Raw genomic sequence first — 14,206 nt, 5'->3', positions numbered from 1 at the left:
TAAAAAATCCCTCTTCGCCCGACTGATGGGGAACAGCAGACACCCCCTATTTGCCCAGGAGCTAGAAAGAGTCCTAATAAGAGGCGAGCGTTGTGGACATTGGAGTGATGACAGGGTATTTCTAGAGTTTGAATGGATGGATTACCCAGGGGTAAATTGGAAAAGCTGGTGCTAGAGTGGCCTGAAAGAAACCCCATGGGCCCTAAAGAAAAGGAAAAATGTGGAAGGCCCCAGTGTCTGCACCACAAACTAGCTCCACCCCATGATTGTGAGCAGAGGGGTGGAGGGTGAAAATACATTCGACAGCTCACTGAAAACAGTTAAGGCAAATTAGTTGTTTTGTGGGACATTTTTCACTTGCTTCGTATATTTTGTGCAACTTCATGCATGGAGAACTCGACTCATAACACTATTGCCAATTGTCCTACAAGATTTCGGAGGACTGCACAATTTTGTTAGATGGTTTCTTCCTTGGTTGGGAGTGAGTGAATTAGGAAAAAATGATTGTAAATATATCTGCAGGAATTAAGAACATTGAAAACAAAATTATAGATGTTAGACAGACATTAGAGGTTGAGGTATCCAGCCTATCCCAGGTGACGGTGCAAAACTGTACGGGCCTGCACTTGCTATTAGCTTCCCAAGGAGGCATCTGTACGATCCTAAGTACAAGGTGATGCGTACACATGCATCAGAGCAGCTATCTGTGTAGGTGAAATGTTAACCGATAAACACAGTGAGAGAACTCCACTTTGATCCACTGCTTGCAACACAAGTGGGATATGAGGAGGGCAGTGAAAAGCTATCCTTTAAGTCTGGAGACTTTTAGTATTTCCTCAAGTCCATGGATGCTTCTGAACTGCATCTTGTGGAAAGTCCGACTTAAAAAAATAATTAAATAAATGGGTCTCAAGTAGGAATTTCTGGATAATAAAATCTCTCTCCAAAAAAAGCTACCGCAGCAGTGCGTTTTGAAAGAGCCTGGAACCTCTCAAACGGGCTAGAGACAGGCAACAGCTGAGAAGCAATATTTGGTTGTGCCTTTTCACCAGGACTCCCCAGTAATTTAATAAGGATGGAAAGGGCTTGTGATAATGTGTGATTTAAGGAAAATGGAGGTGGGACGGGAGAAGGAGCAGCTTTCAAGCAGTTGCTTTCCTACATTCCTACCAATTCTCTCCAGCAAGTTTCTAAAGGCTTCTGAAGGCTTAGTGCGTAAGATTTGGTGAGCTTGAACACAAGACCGTTGGTAAAACAAGGAGGCTTTCTAGACAAAACCTCGCCTAAATTTACCTAAGTCGACCACTTGCTATGAAAGGAGGTAGCTTTGTCCTAACCGTGTGTACGGTTCGTCCACCTTAGCACAGATCCAAAATGCAGTCAGTTTGGATGTGAGGAAGCCACTTTCTTACGAAGAATATTTGGAATGTAATATCATCACACACAAGAACATTATTCCATTAGCCTGCGTAAATTAAAGAGATATATTGAGCACCACAAATAGCCGTTTAAGATGTCACATTTTAATGCTAAGGAATACTACACATTTCCTGCTACGATAGGCTTAGTTATACGTTACTCTCGATAGTTATTCCTGCCGGATTGATGAACTTCATCTAAATACAGCAAATTAACTGCCAAGGCATTTCCTTCATGCTTCTAGGCAGGCATCCTCACCTAGTTAAATAAATAGATTTTCAGAAGGGAAGAACTCAGACAAAAGTGCTTCATGGCTTATTAATGCTTTTGCAATCTCACATTTCTCCAGAAATACTTTATTGGTTGCTTTTCACACCCTTGCACTCATTGCTACCACTGATTCTGGCTTATTTGCATTACAACTCTACTTGTCCAGAGCTCAAACTGATGTATGCATTGCTCAAAACCAAAACCTGAAGTTGCAGAACGGAAGACTCGAAACACGTGATGTGAGCAGCTCTGAGATTACGCTGCTTTGCAAACGCCGGACATACGACTCAAAATCCTTTCTAGAAAGAGTTTAAATGTGCTCCATTAAGCAAAGGTATCTCCACACTGACACTTGCTCAAGGATTGTACCTCCGTTGGTTGAGTTTCACTCCCTTGAAAGTACTTGTATCGGAGCAGTCATCCAAGTAGACCACACAATTCACACGCTCTGGGGAAAATCTAAGGTGTAGAAAAGTTCACTTTGTTCTTTTCCTCTCAGCCTCCGTTGCAAACATGCAGTAAAGCAGAACACTGGCAGGATGACACCCCATGCAAAACAAGGCACATCAGCAAGACTGCAACAGCCGAACGGCCTCTCCCTGACAGTCAAAAGGGGGTTTGAAACACATCACCTTGGTAAGTCTGTGGCTTTGCCAGGACGCCCCGTTTCCCTGTGCTGTATCCCGAGCTGCTCTGCAACTCCAACAAGCAAAATCGCTTTGCTAAAGCACTGGGTCTCCAAAGCGGTCACTGGCACAGCAGGCACGGCTCAGGTACAACAAGTTTGTGAAAAACTGCCTGCTACCAGAAGCAATCCCAAAAAAGGCACCTTGTGCCTCCAGCCTGGAATTCGGGGCTTTCCCTTCAGAACAGTAAGTGCCCCGGGAGTAGAAAAGCATCGTGGTAAAAACCCCAGCTCCCGCGGCATGAGCGGCGTTGTTCCTTGCTCGGCGAGGAGGCGGCGGCTCCTCGCGGGGCCTGCCGCCTCCCGCGGGGAATGGAACGCTTCGAAGGGTTCCATTTCTCGCCGTCCTCGCGGCCCGACCGTTAGTTGCCGTGAGTACAGAGTCGCCGCTCGCTGCTGCGGTCCTGATTCCCGACGGTGCTCGAGGTGCGAGCCTGGGGAGCGACAGCCGGGGTGGGGAGGGGAGGGGCGGGGCGGGGCGGGGCGGGGCGGGAGGGCGCTGAGGCGGCGCGGGGCTGCGCCTGTCCCTGCACAGGGGTTGCGGCGGGTCGGAAGTGCCGAGCGGGGCTGGGTGGGAGGATGAGGTGAAGTGAGGAGGGCGAGGCGAGGTGAAGCGAGAGAGCCCTCGAGCCGTGCTCTGCCCTCGCCTTCCGCGTCAGGGTCGGTTTGTTTTGGCTGTGTTTGAGCTCTGCTTGCTCCCGAGCGCGGACATGCCGCGTGCCGCAGCGGTCCGGGAGAGCGGCGGTGCCAAAATGCTTTTAGGGACCAAAACCCGTCGGAAAGGCAGAGCGGGGGGGGGGGGGGGGGGGGGGGGGAGCGGGTGGGTGCTGCAGGCTGGTGACGGAAGGCCGGACAGTTCCATTTGGAACCGGTACTATGACGTTAACCGACTTGGAGAGCTTCTCTTGCGACCCGGGAGCAGACCCTCAGAGCCCGGTGAAACACTGGGCAGCCGCGCCTTGGGAGAGCAGAGGAAGCCCTGTGCGGAGGGAGACCACGGTCCTGAGGCGGACACAGACCCCGACCCCGGAGTTGACAAACTGGGACCCCTTTGCTTCTAGGTAAGGTTAAAGTGATCATTAACTGATACTGGTTTCCTGGGTTGACAGCTGGATTGTTTTTGATGAAAGTAAACAAGCGTGGGGTGTGTGTGTTGGGAATATTCTTTATTTCGAGTTTGTGTGTGTTTGGTTGGTTTTTGTTTGTGTTTTCGGGTGGTTGGTTTTACTTTTTCATTGTTGGTTTGGTTTGGGTTGTTTTTTTCTTACGGTAGTGTTGCATTGTGGAAGCATAGTTTGCAATTTAGAGACACAGAAGTGCCTTCATGTCTTCATGTCTACCAGTAGTAGTTTGGTATTGCTCCTTATTTCTACTTAGGTATTTCTCTGTATGTTACTGTTTTACAGTCACTGCTGCAAATGTTTGTTTTGTCATGAGACAAAGGTGTAATCCCTACTCCCCACTTAAATGCAGTTTCCTGAGTGGGGTTTTTAGTTTGGTTGTTGTCGTTTGGGGTTTTTTTAGTATTTCTTACCAGCTATTTAGTTCTTCAAGTTACTTCGTTGATACTGAGTGACAGAATTTCCTTCTGGAATGCTTCTTGATATCCTTAAGGCAACCAAAAGTTTTACCTCTGTTACAGATAAGAAGGATGAAGATACCTTCAGTATTTAAAAAGCTGGCCTTCACGGGGCCCTACCAAGGGACTGCCAAGAAAACAAAAGCACGCACTGAGAACTTGGGTCCAGTACAAGCCGAGGAAGATGCAGAGAAAGTCCCGAGAGGTTCTGTGTATTGTAGAACCTCTGAAAAACCTAAGCCTTTTGGCCAGGAAGAGTTAAGTAAGTGTGTCTTCTGTCCTTCCCCCCTTTTTTTGTTCTTCAGAACAAAAACCCCCAAAGTTAGAAAACGCAGTTCTCATTTGTTGCACTAATGTAAAGCAGGGTTGTGATGAATAAAGCCTTCAGCACTAGGCTGCAATTTTGTGAGTCCCCTAAGGCAACTGAAGGGACTGGTATTGGAAAACCTCACTTACTTTTCCATCGTTCTTATAATCTGTTCATCACGTGGTTTTGCGCTGTGGGGCAGACCTGGTTCTTCTGGGTGCTCCTGCAGAATGCTCCCTTTTAAACATCTTTTTTTCAAACAGAAACAGTAAATATTTGTTGAAATCTAATTTTCTTGCAGTTGTTAACGACGGAATTGCCCCACCACAAAGAATCCTTTTTCCACCTGAGAAAATTCGCATGGATTGGCAACAGCCACTGAGCGTTGGAGTTGGACTGCAGAATCTGGGCAATACATGTTACCTTAATGCTACTCTGCAATGTCTGACGTACACACCTCCTCTGGCCAATTACATGCTGTCTCTTGAGCACAGCAAGTCATGTGAGTACTTTCTAAGATTATTCTAAATACGTTGGACAGCTGCAAAGGTGAAAGAACAAGAGTGATTCTGTGGAGGAAAACGCGTGGCTTTCCCGTTTTACCTGTAGAAGCCGGCTTTGAACGCGATCTTCGTGGTGTTTTTCAACCTAAAGGATTCTATGATTCCATAGTTATTTAGCAGGGAGCTCGGAATGGCATATAAAGTCTATTTGTTCATTTAATGCACAACGGTAAAGTTGCAAAGAAAGACCATTTCTTTCTTTGTGTGAATAATGAAGTACGTTGTAAAGGAAGGCATTTGATGAATATTTGGCATTTGGGTTTCCTGCTGGTAGAAAGGTGGTAAAATTTGGGATGTTGGCATCGTAGCTTCTTCGTCTCTGCAGCCTAGATACCGTAATGTGCTAATACGGCAATAAATGACATGTTCACTGTTGACCCATTAAGAAAGCCCACACCCTAGAAAGCACTACGAGCTCATTTCTGCTGACCTGAAATGGAAATCTGTGTGGGGCAGTATTAAAATTCAGACTGTTTTTTTTTCTAGTTAAAAATTTGTATTTTTTAAACCTTTGAATTTGCGTTCTTTGCATTTCCATAGTACGCTTGAACTGATTTAGGCACGGGAGCCTCTTTTCGTATCCTTCCAGGTCTGTTTTGACAAAGGTACATGCATGCTTTTTGGTTTGGCATCTAAATGTTTATTCCTAGAAATTTAACTGTGTTTTTTTTTACATAGATAAAAATGCTTCCAGCTAAGAACCCTGTTGTTGCAAAAAGGAGGGCGGAAATACTTCCACATACCTTCCTTTAACCTTTCCTTCCCCCAGAGGATTCTTAGCTCTGTGTCATGTAGCTCACCTCAGAGCAGTATGCTGAAAATCACACCCATTCTCTCTTAGCGCTGTGTCATCAATATCAATAGTGTTTCTCCTGGATATTGTTTTTTGGTTTTGTTCTTTTTTGGTAGCAGAGCTTATTTGACTAGACTGTGTTGCTTCTTTCACTCTTCAGGTGACGAAAAAGGCTTCTGCATGATGTGTACATTGGAAGCTCACATTAACCAGGCCCTGCGTCTCTCTAATAAGGCTGTCAAACCCATGTCTGTTATCAATGGCCTTAGAAGTAAGTCATTTCTGATGGTTTTCTTTTGATATATTTGGTAACTTCTCAAAGCACTATTTGATGCATAGAAATGATTTTGATACTTTTAGAAATGTGAGTTTTCTTTCATTTTCTGGGAGATAAATATAACCACCTTCTTATTTCTTAGGAATAGGAAAGCATTTCCGCTATGGCAGTCAAGAGGATGCACATGAATTCTTGTCCTTCACCGTAGAGGCTTTGCAGAAAGCTTGCTTGAATGGAAGCGCCACGTACGTATAAACAAATTATTTAAGCTTTAAATGTTCTCTGGCCCCTTTCACTCCTTTCTTTACTATACTATATTAAAATGAATGTCCTTGGTAAAAACTGTTTGAAGAGCTAACTCTGAGCCTCGCATCACCTGAGGTCTGATTGATAATTTCTTTCCAGGTTGGACACATCTTCTCAAGCCACCACACTTATTTATCAAATATTTGGAGGATACCTAAGATCCCAAGGTACTTGTCAGAAATCTTCCTGTCCTTTGAACTGGTCTGTGTCTGTTTTGTCTGTAGTAAAGGACTTTGTACTTCGACTAAAGTAAAACGTAGGAAGACTTCAAATTTGTCCAGTCAGTGTTAAGCATTTGTATTTTGATTCCAGTAAAATGCTTGAACTGCAAAGCCGTTTCTGATGCGTATGAACCATTCCTGGATATCACTTTGGATATAGAGGTAAGGTGTTTTGTGAATATGGGTCGAGCTGTATAAGGGACCTTTTTTTGGAGCTTTCCAAATAAAGGCATTTTACTGAAAACTATACACTGCTAAAAGGAAAGAGCTTGGTGGTGGATGGGTGTGGATTGGACTTTGGTCTTGTGTGGAAGGCACCTAGATGCTCTTGACGTTTGCAGTGGGTTTAAGCTGTCAAACCAGTAATTATATCTACACAAACACCTATACTCTCACGCTTCTCGATTATTCTGCTCCTAGCATGCGTCTAGTCGTTAGGCTGATGGGTTTGATTGTTCTCATTATTGGTGCCGTAGCAGAGCAGAGATGCTGTCTGTGGCACTGCAAACTTTATTTCAAAGTAGCATCGTTTCCACTGGAGGTAAATGCTCAGCGTACTCTGAGGTTTCTGCCTCCTTCACAGTGGTTGCCGGTTGACAGTAGGTCACTTGAGGATGAGCTAGCAAGATTCTCTCGTTAACTACCAGGAGGTGTTTGAAATTTTGCATTTCCAGTGACTGACTGAGGGCTCTACTTTCTTATTCATCCAGACCATTACATCTGTCACCGAGGCTCTGGAACAATTGGTGAAACCTGAACAACTGGATGGAGAAAACAGCTATAAGTGTAGCAAGTAAGATTCTTACTAATTCCCTCCGAGTATAAGAGAAAGCGTTTCATGTATCAGAGGAATATTTGGAAATAGAAGAATTGTGGCCATTAGCTGATACTAAGACTTTTATTCCTAGTGCTGCCTGCACTGGGGCTTATTAGCCTTCGTAAGCGTGAGGTTGCACGCAGAAATATTTGTCTGGCCAGAAGTTAAAGGGGATGTCTGCTAAGTAGTAGGGAGCTGAAGCACGGAGCTGAGGACAACAACTTGGGGTGGGAGGCAACATCAGCTTGCTGAAGGTCCTAACGTTCCCTGTGGAACAAAGTGGGATTGGGTCTCAGTGCATGCGAACGGTGGTCATTAACATGAGCAGCCCCTAAGGGCTCACTAAAAACTGTGTTGCACGGCTCTCATGCTGAATTGTTGGGAAGTCTTTCCTTTTTGTCGTTAGGAGAGATGCTCGGATGTTTGCTTGGCTATCAAAAGATAATGTTCCAAGTCCTGTCCGCTTACGTGCTGCTACCTTCTGTCTATTAACAAACCTGAAGTGCAGCGTATGGGTTCATAGGCCTGTGCGAGAGCTGAAAACTTGTTTGAGTTTTGGGAGGAGGAAGCATTTGCTGTTCAACGTTTGTCTGTGCTTGTTTTTAAGGTGCGAAAACATGGTTCCTGCCTCCAAGAAGTACACAATACATCGCTCCTCCAAAGTTCTCACCATAACGCTGAAAAGATTTTCAGCTTTTACAGGTGGCAAGATCAACAAGGTATATTTGCAGCTGTCAAGCAGCTTTATCTTGTTGGAGTGGGAGATTTCCCCAAGAGAATAGCATTTGAAAGAGGGGAAGTTTAGATTGGAAGAAATTCTTTACTCTTAGGGTGGTGAGGCACTGGAATGGGCTGCCCATGGAAGTTGTGATTGCTCCATCCCTGCTGGTGTCCAAGGTCAGGTTGGACAGAGCCTTCCTTGGGTGGCATGGTTTAGTGGCAGGTGTCCCTGCCCATGGCAGGGGGTTGGAACTTGATAATCTTAAGGTCCTTTCCAACCCTAACTATTCTATGGTTCTGTGATTTAAAGGTTGTTCATGTTTGCAGGCTGTAACTTCAATAGCAATAGTCTAAGTAAAGTCAATCTAACAACTACGGCTTACGGTAACCGTAAGAGTATACCTCACTCTTAGAGCTAATTCTGCAGAAAACAGTTCTCTGCAGCTTCAATTATTAAATGCTGTTTCTGAGAACAGGTACTTTGAAGTGAATCAAGAATATATTTGTGTGATCCTAGCCTGTGTTTTTAGAAGGGTTTTTCTCAGGCTGTTCCATGAAGTGTTTCAGGGTAATTTTTGAATCTTCCTGTTTTGTGTTTAGGATGTAAAATACCCTGAATATTTGGATCTTCGAGCATATATGTCCCAGTCAATGGGAGAACCACTCATCTATTCTTTATATGCAGTTCTTGTTCATTCTGGTTCCACCTGCAATGCAGGACACTATATCTGCTTCATAAAGGTGGGTATCAGCTTGATTTCTAACAGGGTAAAATCATCCGTGCTGATAAAGAAAATGAATGTTACTGGCAACCGCCATTCTGATGGAGAAAGGTTGAATGATGCGTTCTGTTTGATTTGTTTGGTAGGTTTTGTGCTGTAGTGTTCTGCCTGCGATGTCATTTGGACAACATGTATTTTGTCTGAACTTTTTTTGTCTGTCTTTCTTTTATTTGCAGGCCGGCAATGGATTTTGGTATCAAATGAATGATGCCATAGTGGAGCGTTCTGATACCGAAACGGTTCTCAATCAGCAAGCTTATTTACTTTTTTATATCAGGTAATACCAACTACTCAATCTGTTCAGAATATATTTACTTTCCTCTTACTGATACTTTTCTTTTTCCCCCAAGTGCTTTTCTTTCTGTCCTAGGAAAAGTTTACTGTTTCTGTAATTCGGTTTAGTCTAACCTGAACTTACCAGTGACATTTATTGTCTCTCATTGCTTGGCCTTAAGCTGGTGTGCTTGTGTATGTTGCTCTATATCTGCTCCATGTAGCTGGCTAATATAGAAGAGGAGAAATTACGCCATAGATGGTGTAAGGGTGAGTTGTTGCTCTGAAAAGGATAGTCACTGCAGGGAGACCATTGTCTGTTTTTCAGTTTGTAGTCTTGGTTGAGTCTTTTATATATGTCTTCTGTGTCACATCATCTGTTCTTACAAAAGTTTAGATGGGGGTTTAATCCAAGAAGAGGCTGAAAGAAAAACTCTAAACTGAGATCACTGCTTTTTTTTCCCCAAGGCGCTATGATTTGACACTTGGAGAACGTGGTTTTTACTTACCAGCACCGTCTTATCCCCTGTTCATTCCCTGGTCAACCGGGGTCTAATAGTAAGCAGGCCTGGATTTATGGGACCACAACTTCCTCCTCATATGGATTAAGGTAATATGCAGGGAGCAAATAATGGCACCAAATTGTTAAGGTTGTTTTCTTTTGATTGGGGGGGGGAGGTGAGGTACTGTTTTATGGCATCTGAGTTCTATTTTCCCTCCCACACTGCAGCTTTCTTCACAACCATCAGGCAACAGCCAGAATTATTCAAACAGTGGCTAATCCTAAATTGTGCAGCATGCTACTTCATTATACTTCCAACTCAAAGTGCTTTCTAAAGCACCGAAGAGCTGCTCTTTTGAGACACTTGAAGGAGTCTATAATTCTTTGATGATGATAATTGTAATAATAATAATAATCACAACAGGCAAAGATCACTGTCCCTCAGTGTTACCTTGGCTGAGAGAGTGAAAAGAATTTATCTTGGTCCTGAGTACCAGAGCAATTACTGCAGTGTTTTCAGGGAATGTTTAAAGGGGAAAATAAATAGATTTGTGAAGTGCTTTAATCAATGTTAAGTTGATTGTGTGGGTTCAAAAATGAGGCTCATTTGATACCAAGATAGAGTAAACCAAAAAGCAGCAGAATTAGAAAAACTTGTTGGACTTTGGTTTATATTGGAAGTGGGGTGTTTTTCTTCTTAGGTGATGAGGCAATTTGTAGAAATACTTAGTAGGAGAATGTAATGTTTTAACAGTGCTGTGTGATTGTACATATTCATCTTGCATTCTTTTCTTTTTCGATACAGAATTCAAGTCGTTTAAATGGAAATGGACCCCTAAAAGAGGATACAAATCCTGTGAGTATGGCATTAAAAAGGCCATCTTCTGCTCCAACAACAGCTTGCATTCAAAACTGGGCAATGACCAGGCCTTCAGCTACAGATCCATCAAAAGCCCAGAAGATCACTCTCAGTATTCGTAACAAATTGCCTGAGCATCAGTCTGTGTCACAACCTGGCTGTCTTGCCAGTGCTTTGGAGAATGAGGATCTCAGCAAGACCGTGCCTTCCTCCACAACTACAAATTCTTTCAGAGCAGAGTCTACCTCAAATGCATCTACAGTGGCAGTTGCAGCTAACATTTCCAAACAGGAAGTTCCTGCTGAAATGTTTGTAGAGCCAGCAGTGAATCTAAGTCCTGCACTCGGCTCCGAATGCTACAGTCCCTTCCAGTGCGGAGTCTTCAGGAAAATCTGAGGCGTCGAATGGCGTGTTTAAAATGAACTACAAAATATCTTCCAATGGAATTGTAATTTGGAAGGTGGTCGGCACATTGCAGAATTCCCATTCTTTCCTGTGAGAGTGCTGAAGAAGAGAGATCCCATCATGAGCTGCCACAAAATGATTCACTAAATGGTGCTATTAGTTTAGATATTAGATCTAAACAAAATGGACTGAAACTTGATGATTTTGCTCGCCACGTCCAACCTGCTAAACCTTCTGAGGTCTTCTCTGCTAAAACAACTGGATTGCTTGAAGCAGTGAGTTACTTTTGTTTCATCTAGAACTTCTCACCTCTGGTGTGCTTCGTATTCAGGAGCATTAAGATATTCCTAATTCATGTGAAATACTGTGAAAACACACAGCACAAATTTCATCGTTAACAACTTTGTGCTATTGTCCCGCTAGAAACTGCAGAGCTGAACGGGCATGTGAGAACATGTCAGCTTCAGAAAGGTTCAGCTGAGATAATATTTCATCAGTTTCATAAATATACTGGGGGGGAAGGTGTGATGTGTGAAATAGCAATAGTACATATGAGGCAAATTGTTCTTGTTTAATAAGTAATGAGGAAAGTTTTGCAAACAGTTTTCTACTAAAGGTAGTGGGGTTTTTCTGTCTCTTAATGTCTGCGTTTTAATTGTAGATACCTGTAGCTGAGTCACCCATTCCTCAAGAAATAATCTTAGAATCCCTGGCCTACAACCGCCTGACCATGTCGTCAGAGAAAACAAGGTAAATTGAGTATACTCTGATGAAAAAAAGATTTCATACAAGTTTATGATTGTTTTACCATCTAGTAGTACTATTTAATAGAAAGCTTTGAATCAGTACAGCAAATCCCACACTGTATATGTAGGGTTGCAGATGTCAGCGCCGAGCATGTATTATTCTGGCTGTGAATTACAAGCAGATGCCTCAGGAAAATGTTCTCGTTATAGATCCCGAAGCAGAGAAAGAACAGAACAAGACAGGAATAGATATCCACCATTCCAAGCAGAGAGAACTTGGAGCAAATGGAGTCAATTCTACAAATCACATAGAGATGATCATTGCAAGAGCAGATGGGCTCACAACAGCTCACTGCAGAGAGGAAGGAGTGCATCACTTCGGGCAGCCACAGAGGAAATTTCCATCATTGTTCAGTACCTCAGCAGCAGCCTGAAAAACACTCTCGGGAAGGGCACGCACCTCCACCTGCCTCAGCTCATGCACAGTTTGACAGCTCTTTCCGGGGAAACGAAAAACCGAGGCTTGGCAAGAGGAAACACGGCGACACAGAAGGAAGCAAAAGCCGAGGTGGAAAAGAAATGCCGCCAGATAGATGATAAATATCAAGAGGAAGGATTCCAAGTAAGTGGGGATTCCAGCATAATCCGCATTTTTTTTTCCTAACTCTTTTCTGAGTGTTTCTCATGCCTGACTTTTCCCCATTGTTTCTAAGTGATTTATATAGGATGATCTGACTACTGGGTTGCTCATTAGGCTGGTCGTTAGGTTGGTCAAGCAAACATAGGAAGGATGTTACTGAATGGCGCTAGAACGCTAGATCTGGAGCACAAAGTTAAGAACCGTTGTGGTTTAAGCCCAGCCTGGTGAACCCAGGACAGAACCACATCCGCTCACTGTTCCTGATTAGCTTACAACAATTATATGTATTTAATTCCACATATTCCGCAGTTAGCCCGTGTAGGGATTTGTGTACAAACTAACACAGTTATTTAATCTGAGGGTTTATGTTTGTAGCATCTAAAGTCAGATGTGCAGAAATTACTACAAAATAGGTGACACACAGCAAGCAATCGCTTGTGGTAAAACAAATAATATTCCATACACGCAATCAAATGCTGCATCCGTTTTCCTATTTTTAACCTCCATGTTTCCCTCAGACTTCAGGATTTGGATGGCTTTGTGTTTCGCATTGACAATGACAATGGCGAACGGAAGGCGAAAAAGAAGAAACACATCAGGAAACTGAAAGACTTCTCGGAATATTTAGGTTGTCGTCTTGAGGAGACGACACAGGAGAAGAAGACAGTACCCATTTTTTCAGGCAACTCTTTACGTGAGCAATATAGAAACCAGGGCAGTGAAGAACCCTACAAGGACAGGAAGCCTTCTGGGGGATGTGACAACAAGAAGAACTACGGCTTCATCCCATCCAGTGAGTACATGAAAGGTAAGAAGCCATAGGACGTTTTGCAGGGACTCCTTTTTACTCACCAACGGCACTTGTTACACTTGAAACAACCTTTAAATGTTATTTTTTACAGTAGTCCAAGTGCAAGAAAAACCTGGCTGTTTACCATCAAGAATGGCTCTACCATCAAAACGGACTGCTTACCATGGAACCTGGCTTTGCCATCAAAACTGACTCTTCACCATCAAATGTGACTTTTTACCTCCAAACGTTGTTTTTCACACCTGACTGTTTACACTGAATCTGCTTTACCACAAAAGATGAGCTTTATTTCATTCAGCAACTCTACCTTGGACTCCGATGAGACTCAAAACTTTGGATGTATTGTTGAAACGTTGCATCAAAACAAAACCTGAAGTTGCAGAACTGAAGACTCGAAACACGTGATGTGAGCAGCTCTGAGATTGCTGCTTTGCAAACGCCGGACATACGACTCAAAATCCTTTCTAGAAAGAGTTTAAATGTGCTCCATTAAGCAAAGGTATCTCCACACTGACACTTGCTCAAGGATTGTACCTGAGTTGGTTGAGTTTCACTCCCTTGAAACTACTTGTATCGGAGCAGTCATCCAAGTAGACCACAATTTCACACGCTCTGGGGAAAATCTAAGGTGTAGAAAAGTTCACTTTGTTCTTTTCCTCTCAGCCTCCGTTGCAAACATGCAGTAAAGCAGAACACTGGCAGGATGACACCCCATGCAAAACAAGGCACATCAGCAAGACTGCAACAGCCGAACGGCCTCTCCCTGACAGTCAAAAGGGGGTTTGAAACACATCACCTTGGTAAGTCTGTGGCTTTGCCAGGACGCCCCGTTTCCCTGTGCTGTATCCCGAGCTGCTCTGCAACTCCAACAAGCAAAATCGCTTTGCTAAAGCACTGGGTCTCCAAAGCGGTCACTGGCACAGCAGGCACGGCTCAGGTACAACAAGTTTGTGAAAAACTGCCTGCTACCAGAAGCAATCCCAAAAAAGGCACCTTGTGCCTCCAGCCTGGAATTCGGGGCTTTCCCTTCAGAACAGTGAGTGCCCCGGGAGTAGAAAAGCATCGTGGTAAAAAACCCCAGCTCCCGCGGCATGAGCGGCGTTGTTCCTTGCTCGGCGAGGAGGCGGCGGCTCCTCGCGGGGCCTGCCGCCTCCCGCGGGGAATGGAACGCTTCGAAGGGTTCCATTTCTCGCCGTCCTCGCGTCCCGACCGTTAGTTTGCCGTGAGTACA

General features: G+C 43.9%; 1 pseudogene; it reads left to right on the top strand.

Moving 5' to 3' along the window:
* Window positions 1–3,250: 3,250 nt before the first annotated feature.
* On the top strand, window positions 3,251–13,661 carry LOC117436577 (ubiquitin carboxyl-terminal hydrolase 42-like; annotated as a pseudogene).
* The last annotated feature ends 545 nt before the right edge of the window (window positions 13,662–14,206 follow it).

Source organism: Melopsittacus undulatus, chromosome 8, assembly GCF_012275295.1.
Source record: "Melopsittacus undulatus isolate bMelUnd1 chromosome 8, bMelUnd1.mat.Z, whole genome shotgun sequence".
Lineage (NCBI taxonomy): Eukaryota > Metazoa > Chordata > Aves > Psittaciformes > Psittaculidae > Melopsittacus > Melopsittacus undulatus.
This window is presented reverse-complemented; position numbering and strand designations above follow the sequence as displayed.